Source organism: Nannospalax galili, unplaced genomic scaffold (genome assembly GCF_000622305.1).
Source record: "Nannospalax galili isolate Female #2095 unplaced genomic scaffold, S.galili_v1.0 scaffold627, whole genome shotgun sequence".
NCBI classification, from domain to species: domain Eukaryota; kingdom Metazoa; phylum Chordata; class Mammalia; order Rodentia; family Spalacidae; genus Nannospalax; species Nannospalax galili.
The window spans coordinates 609,023-617,434 of record NW_008355786.1 but is presented as its reverse complement, the minus strand read 5'-3'; positions in this window follow the sequence as shown (position 1 = coordinate 617,434).

The window sequence follows — 8,412 nt, the reverse complement described above, 5'->3', positions numbered from 1 at the left end:
AGCCTTTTGATATACAGTTTCTTTCCAGAAACTAATACCAAGTAGCACTTCTGCCAGAAAATTGTGAGTGCTCCCATTCCTCACACCAGCAGAGCCTACTTCATTTTCATTTTGTTGCCAGAGTTGGAGTTGATGATCGTGGATAAAAATACAATTATTAAAAAGTTTTTATAGCCGCGTATGGCGGCATATGCTTTTAATCCCAGTACAGGCAGAGACAGGCAGATCTCTGTGATAATGAGGCAAGCCTATTCTACACAGCAAATTCCAGGTCAGCTGGGGCTACAGGAAGATTCTCTCTCTCTCTCTCTCTCTCTCTCTCTCTCTCTCTCTCTCATCTCTCTCTATCTCTATCTATCTATCTATCTATCTATCTATCTATCTATCTATCTATCTATCTATCTATCTAATTTATTTTGTGTGAGGGGCAAGAGAATCATGGCATTCATGGAAATCAGAGGACAATTTGCAGGAATTGGTTCTCTCCTTCCACTGCATGGATCCTGCAGATTGAACCCAGGTCATTAGGTTTTGCAACAGGAGCCTTAATCTGCTGAGCCAACTCACTGACTCTCGAAATGAAGTTTTAAATTTGCTTTAAAAAAAAAATTATTGACTCGGGAGCTGGAGAGATGGTTTAAGAGTTAAGAGCACTTACTGCTCTCACAGAGGACCAGGGTTTAGTTCCCAGCAACCACATGATGGCTTACAACCGTCTATAACTCCAGTTCCAGAGGATCCACCACCCACTTCCTGCCTCAGGCTCCTGCATGCACGTTGTGTACATAAACTCATGGAGACTCAACACACATAAATTTTTAAAAATCTTTTCTAAAAAAGGAAAGATATGACTCCAAACATTTTCCATATGCTTATTGGTCATTTCTATACGTCATTAAAATTTTTTAAAGGTTTTATTTTTATTTTATGTGTATGACTGTTTTGCCTACATGTATTTAAGTGTGCCTGGTATACTAGTTACTTTTCTGTTGCTGTGACAGAAATGCTATGACCAAGGGAACTTATAAAAGAAGAGTCTATTTAGTTTACAGTTCCATAGGGGCAAGAGTCCATTGTGGCGGCAGAGGTAGCTGGAACAGGAGCAGATCAAGACTGGAGATCTAACAAGGCTTAAGAACTCTCTTAAGAACTCTCCTCCCAGTGACATGCTTCCTCCAGAAGACCTAAGACTTCCCCAAACAGCTTCACCAAGTGGGGACAAATGTCTAAATACTTAGAGCCCATGGGGGCCATTCTCATTCAAACCAACATACCTGGTGTCTGTAGAAACCTGAAGAAGCCACTAGATCCCTTGGAGCTGGAGTTAAGGATGTTAGCTATCATGTGGGTGCTGGGAACTGAACCTGAATTTTCTGCAAGAAAAGTTATTGCTCCTAACTCCTGAGCCATCTCTCCAACTCCCACCCCTGACTTTTTGATAATGAATTTGTAACACATTTTTGCACAGTTTGTGAAAATCCTAGACTAAAACAATCTAATTTTTATTATGAAAAACTTCAAACATATATAGAAACAGAGAATGATATATATCAAATGCCCTTATACACATCAACTTGTGGTCCAGATTCAGGATTATCAGTTCACAGCTAATCAATCTTGTTTAACACCTATCTATCACCTTCCTATGACTTTTTCAGCAGTTAATCTTCAGCATCTTATTTCATCAGTAAATATTTCAGGATGTGATACCTAGAAATGTACGCAGTATAAGAAACATTAAATATGTTTCTGTCAAACACTGTAAAACTTTGGTTTAGGACAAGGAATTCAAATCCTTTAATCACCCCACATCCTGTAAAACTTTTATGAAAAAGCCCTGCTGCATGGCCAGATCCTGATGGTCTGGGGTGGCTGAGACCTTTCCCTTTCGGCCAACTCTTTTCCCCTTCTTCATTTCCTTTATACTGATTCTTTTAAAACTAGTCAACTATGAAAGACTGTGAGGTCAGACCCTAGCCAAAGGGGAAAAGACATAGTACTCTTGGGTTAGGGATAAAAACTTACCAAATGTCCAGGTCGGGTGTGTTTGCTCCGTCCAAATGACATAACACACTCTTTTGCAAAAGTAAAAGCTTTCACTTTGCATGTTTTTGTGTACATCAGTGGGGTCCTTAAACCTCAGATTTAAACATTTCAGTATGAGATGACTGGAAATGTATATAGTCAAATCATTTTTTTTCTTTTGTTGGCGTTTCTGCTCTTCATATTATGTTTTAAAAAATCAACTATATTTTCTGTTTTTCCAGTTGTCTTTAGTTTCATTTAAAAAATGCTCTAATCAGGGCTGGGTAAGTGACTTAGTAAAAGGTTTGCTGCTCAAGCATGAAGACGTGAATTTGGATCTCAGCACCTACAAAAAGGTTAGGCATGAGGTTGTACATCGGTAACCTAAGTGCTAAGATGGGGTGGAGGGAGTGAAGTAGAGACAGGCAGATCCCTGAAGCTGGCTGGTCAGCCAGTATAATCAAATGAGTGAGCTATAGGTTCAATGCAAGATCCTGTCTCAAAATGCAAGGTGGAGAGCTACAGTAAGACACTTGATGTCAACTTCCAGTCTCCACAGGCAAAAGCATGGACATTCCAACCTGTTCACACAAATATACATACACAGGGGACAGAAAGGTAACTCAGTGGTTAGGAGCTCATGTAGAGGACCAGAGTTTGGTTCCCAGCACCCACCCATGTCAGGCAATTCACAGTCACCTATAACTCCAGCTCAGGGGAATCTGACATCTGGCCTCCAAACTTACCTGCACTCATGTGCACATACCCCCATACAGACATACAAATACACATACTTAGAAATAAAGCAAATCTTTTTTTAAAAAAGCACACACACACACACACACACACACACACACACACACATACACTGCTTTGGTCTTTGGATACATCAGTACTGAAACTTATTTCAAATATTTAACCAACTGAATAAGTTAATGCATCCTCACAGGGTTGAAACATAACTTCATCCTCTGTGAAATGCTTTTCCACTGCTTGGTCAGTGTTTTCTCTGGTTTTAGGCTGGCATTACTTTTCTCTTCATTTTTTGGAGTATATATTTAATATTTGTTGTTGTAAATTCCCTGGAACAATGTTAAAAATCAGTCATTCATGTATTGTGTTTTAATGCACAACTATCCAAAATTCTGGGGGTAGGAAGGAAAGATCTTAAAATTGATGCCCTGGTATTCATTATATGATGAAATTACATTTGCAAGCTCAGCACATATGAGGTTATTCCTTCCCATTCTCTGCTTTAAGTTACTTAATAACTAAAAATTTATTTAATCACGTCCAATCTAAACATTTTATTATATCTTTGCACATTAAGAAAACTAAGCAATTAGAAATTACCAGAAATTTAATTCCAATCAATTAACAGATGTGCTTTAAGTTCCCAAGATTTGTTAGGGCACAATGCTTGGTCCTTCTGACTACAAAAACGAGGGGGACACAGGCCCCATCTTTAAGCAGCTCAGCAACTCCAAATCCTGTCATCAATTTCAGAGGCTCTGGGCCCCCTGTGAAGAATCCCATGAATAGGGGACAGGATGAGACTCCACAGAAAGGCAGGCTGCAGGACGCAGCCATCTGTGGAATGGCTTCACTTAAGGGGACTGTGAAAACACAACTCCACAGGCTCATGTGCTTTATTTCTTTCAATCCTTATCTCCCAGGTACATTCTCAGCATTCTGTGGCTCTGGGAGCTCTCCCCAGCTGGGTTCCAGTGACCTCATTTACAACACTTTGGGTAAGAGCCCTCCAACAGAAAAGGGTTGTCAGGAAAGGTTTTTTGCCTCCAAAAGCTTTCAGCTGAATGGTGGGCCCCTCACAGATCCCTGGGAGGCCAACATAGCTCCCTGGGAGTTTCAGCACAGACCCCTGAGAGGCGTCTCAAAGTAACCTGTGCCCTATTTTAAAAATCACAAACTTTTCACTTCTTCCCATTTCAGATGTGTTGGTTAAATGGGTATATCCTTAAAAGATTCCTCCATTATTAGTCATACTCCAATATTTGTCTATGCAGAAACAAGCAGGTTTTAGGCATAACTATTCCATTCTTGATCAACACAATGCTCTCTTTATCCTTTTTGAGAAAATGCGTAAGAACAAAGTAAAATTTGTTGCTTCTGATTGCTGCATCAGTTAATGCTACATTAAGTTACAGGTAACAAGAAAACAAAAAAACCAGGCCAGGGGAGGGGAGAACAGTAGGACACTAAAATATTTCCTTTTTGTCATATAACAGTCCAGACAGGGCCAGAACTGGAAGTTATTCAACAGTGCCATAAAGAATCTAGAGTTTAGGGCCAGCGGGTAAAGGCCCCTGCCACAGAGCCTGAGGACCTGAGTTCAAATAGGGACCCACACGGTGGAAGAGAACCAACTCCTTCAAGCTGGCTTCTAACCTCCAGAAGCACACACACCTCTCTCTCTCTCTCTCTGCTCCCTCTCTCTCTCTCTCTCTCTGCTCCCTCTCTCTCTCTCTCTCTCTGCTCCCTCTCTCTCTCTCTCTCTCTGCTCCCTCTCTCTCTCTCTCTCTCTGCTCCCTCTCTCTCTCTCTCTCTCTGCTCCCTCTCTCTCTCTCTCTCTCTGCTCCCTCTCTCTCTCTCTCTCTCTGCTCTCTCTCTCTCTCTCTCTCGCACATCCACACATACACACACACACACACACACACACACAAATAAATAAATGTAAAAAAAATCTAGACCTTTAGACTTTTTCTTCCTGTACCACTTCTTTAGGTGTGAAAATCAATCCCATGATTACCAACAAAGACTGCAGTCCACATGGAACAAGCATCACTGAGTCCAGCTCTGGGCTGGGGATATGGCTTAGTGGTTCTGCCAGGATGTTCTCTACCACTGGGCAGAATCATGTCATGAGGTCAAGAAGAAAGGCTGAGGGATTGTGGGTCTTAACCCTATGCACTGCCACTGAGGACAAAATCTGGACTTTGTGTACAAGAAAGATGGGGAGGCCGCCACATCTCCTCAGCCACAGAATACATGGACACGACCCACAAAGGGTGATGCTGGCATGGGTGTAGGTGGCTTCGTCTTTCTCAAGGACACACTGTATGAATGCTGTCCACACAGGAAGAAGCAGGCTTGGTCTACAGAGACGTTCACCACATTACTCATTCATATCAAGTTAATTAACAATTTTCAAGCACCTTGTCTATGTTTGTCATGGGGAGAACAATGAAAAACAAAACAGATGTAGTCCTAGGCTTTACACAGCATCCCATGTCAGACTGAACCAAGAAAGAAGTCAAACAGGACAATGTAGCTGATTCCATTCTGACACAGAAGACATTTTCTTAAAATATTTATTTTCAAATTCTGTGTATATGTGTGGGTATGTGCACGTGAATGCAGGTGCCTGTGGAGACCAGCAGCATTGGATCACACTAGAGCTGGAATTATAGGTGGTTGTGAGCCTCCCAGCATGGATGCTAGGAACCGAACTCAAGTCTTCTACAAGAGCAATAGGCACTCTTAATCCCTGAGCCATCTCTCCAGCCCACAAAAACAGTTTTTAAGCATGAGTGTTCTACTCTTCTCATGAGTAATACATGGGTCATTCTTTCCATATTAATACAGTTTTTATAAATCATCCTAATCTTGAGCAACTCAGCACCCAACAGACTAACATGAAAGACAACATTGAAGATGTTATGGGCAGTGTGAAATAGTAGAGACCAATGCCTGCAGCTACTTGGTATGTTGTTCAGCTCAGCATCCCTAGCTGGTGGGTTGGGATAGATTTGTTTCAGCAGCAGTGACAACCCCACACATGGCTTTGACCATGAACTTTCCCTTCACATTTCCCAGTCAGTTCAGTGACTGACTCATGCTAAGGACCCAACAAATATACTTGCTGACCTGAACTCAAAGTTACATCTCACTCTGCTAGAATGGTAAGAATTACACAGGAATTGTTTAAGGTGAAATTAGACGGCTGGAAATTCCTGACCTTTGCATTTTGGAGTTATTCTCTATGCTGTACATTAATGTTTCCCAACCAATATGCCAAGGTATACTACTGCATCTGTGGACTTGCATACCTAAAGATGGTGGTACAGACAGTTTAGCATTCATACCGCTAGAAAGTTTTTGCTAAGGGTCTTTTACACACTAGGTATGCTGAAAAACTGAATGTGTCAGTCCCTGGGTGGCATGTCTTCTTGGTGGGCCATACAAATTCTACCCCTGGCTCTATATGGCAGGAGTGAGCAAGGCTTGCTTTCTATGGTACATAGCTCAATTTAATATTCACATAAACATGAATGCACATACTTTCCCAGAGGGCCTCCCTCTGCATAGCCTCTTAAGAGGACAAAAAAAAAAAAAAAAAAAAAAAAAAAAAAAAACCCACCCAAAACAAAACAAACCAAACCCCCAAAATAAAAAGGCTTTTTATTTATTTACTTATTAGTATTACATGGACTCATACACACAAATCCATTGTGGAAAGAGAGAGAATCTAAACTTCAATTTTCCCAACAGTCTGAACACTGCCACCAGACCGTCATCTGGAATATAAACGCCCTCTTTCCCATCAGCAGCACAAAGTGTACTTGAGACTCTTCAGCTCCCCTTTCACAACCTGTGTGCTATTCTATCCTTATCAAGTCAGGTGGGAGGGGTGGTGTTGGAGAAAGACTGACCGAGAAGAGGCTGGACCCTTGTTTAATCTCAGTCCCCTAAATTCTATTCTTGCTCTCCATTAATTTAGGATGTAATGCACTTAGCTTCTGCTCCTCACAGAAATACCACCACCAATCCAGGACTCAAGACCATTGCCTAAGGTGGGCAAAATGGCCCTGTGGATAAAGGTACATGCTATATTGTCTTATCTTTTGTAGCTCTGACATCCAATCCAGTGGGTAATGCCAGCAGGAAAAAGCTCACACACCCATCTATGGAATGTAAGAAACAAGCAGGCAAAATATACCAACATGTAGCAACTCACAAAATTTCCCTAAAAAAGGAACTCAGGGTCCAGAAGCTAATCCCTGCTGAGGGGTGAAGAGTTTTACTACATGTAGCTTTAAAACAGACTTAAAAATGGATCGGCTGCGGGGTGTGGTGGTGCACGCCTTTAATCCTAGTACTTGGGAGGCAGAGGCAGGCAGATCTCTGTGAGTTCAAGGCCAGCCTGGTCTACATAGTGAGTTAAGACCAAAAGAAAAAAAAAAAAAAAAAGGATCTGCTGCACAAGCTTTTAGAAACTATGTTTAGTGGGTCCAAAACAACTAACAATTGTTTTAGTGAAGGCATGGGCTCTGAAAAGCCAGTCTTCAAGACTACAGAAGTCAGTACTGGTAAATTCATTTAGATGAGGGGGTCAAAGGCCTTCTTTTGTAAATACATAGATGGATGAATGGATGAATGAATGAATAAATAAATATATATAAATAAATAATAATTGCAATTCTTGGGCCATCTGTAACAGGTCTGGAGTGCTGACTGCCGACTCTGGCTGTGGTACAGGAAGTACAGGTGCCCCTCCTGTCTGTCCCTGAAAGGGAAGCCGGGTGCCAAAGCCCAAAGGAAAGGGCAGAGGCTCTGGGATTGGGTACCAGGCTACGCGTGGTTTAAAGGCCCTGAGTGCTATATTTGGAAAATCACTTAAAGGTGACTGCCAAGACCACAGTGAATTATAGTCGTTGTAAGCTGGGTTTCATGATTAAAACTCTGGAGCCAGAACAATTCTAGAGAAACTAACACTGTAAAGGACACGGTCTTGCCAGTTGGCACCACGTGGGGCAGAAATGACCACATCAACACGGCTCAGTGTAAGCCCAGGAGGCCCTGCTGTAATAGCTGTGATAGAGTGATGGACTTAAAAAGTCATTCTCCCAGAAGGGCAAGTGTTGCTATACACACATACACAACAGCAGCCTACAAGTGCCCAAGGTGGTCCTGCACGGTTAGGGTTTTGAAACTATTGAAAAAGTTGCATGCCTGGGAACCTCAGCAATTGGAGGTGGAGGCAGGAGGATCAGGAGTTCAAAGCCAATCTGTGCTAAATTTTCTGACAATTGAAAGAGATAAAAAAGGATAAATAGACACCAAGAGCCAAATATTATGAGTTCATTCAAATCCCTTTCCCCCAGTATTTTTCTTCTCCGTAGATTCCCAATAACTCCCAGCCAGGACAGAAAGTTGGAGAAAGGACTCCAGCGATACCTGCTCACCTCTCCCTCAGGATTCGCCCAGGGCTCCCCGCCCCTACAGAGCCCGAGCCCCGCCCAGACGCGCCTAGCCCCTCCCCAGAAGCGGGTGCCCGCCCACCACGGGAAGCTCCGCCCAGACGGGGGAACCCGGCCCCAGACCAGGCGGCCGTTTAGGCGCGCTAGCCCCGCCCACAGGTGGGGG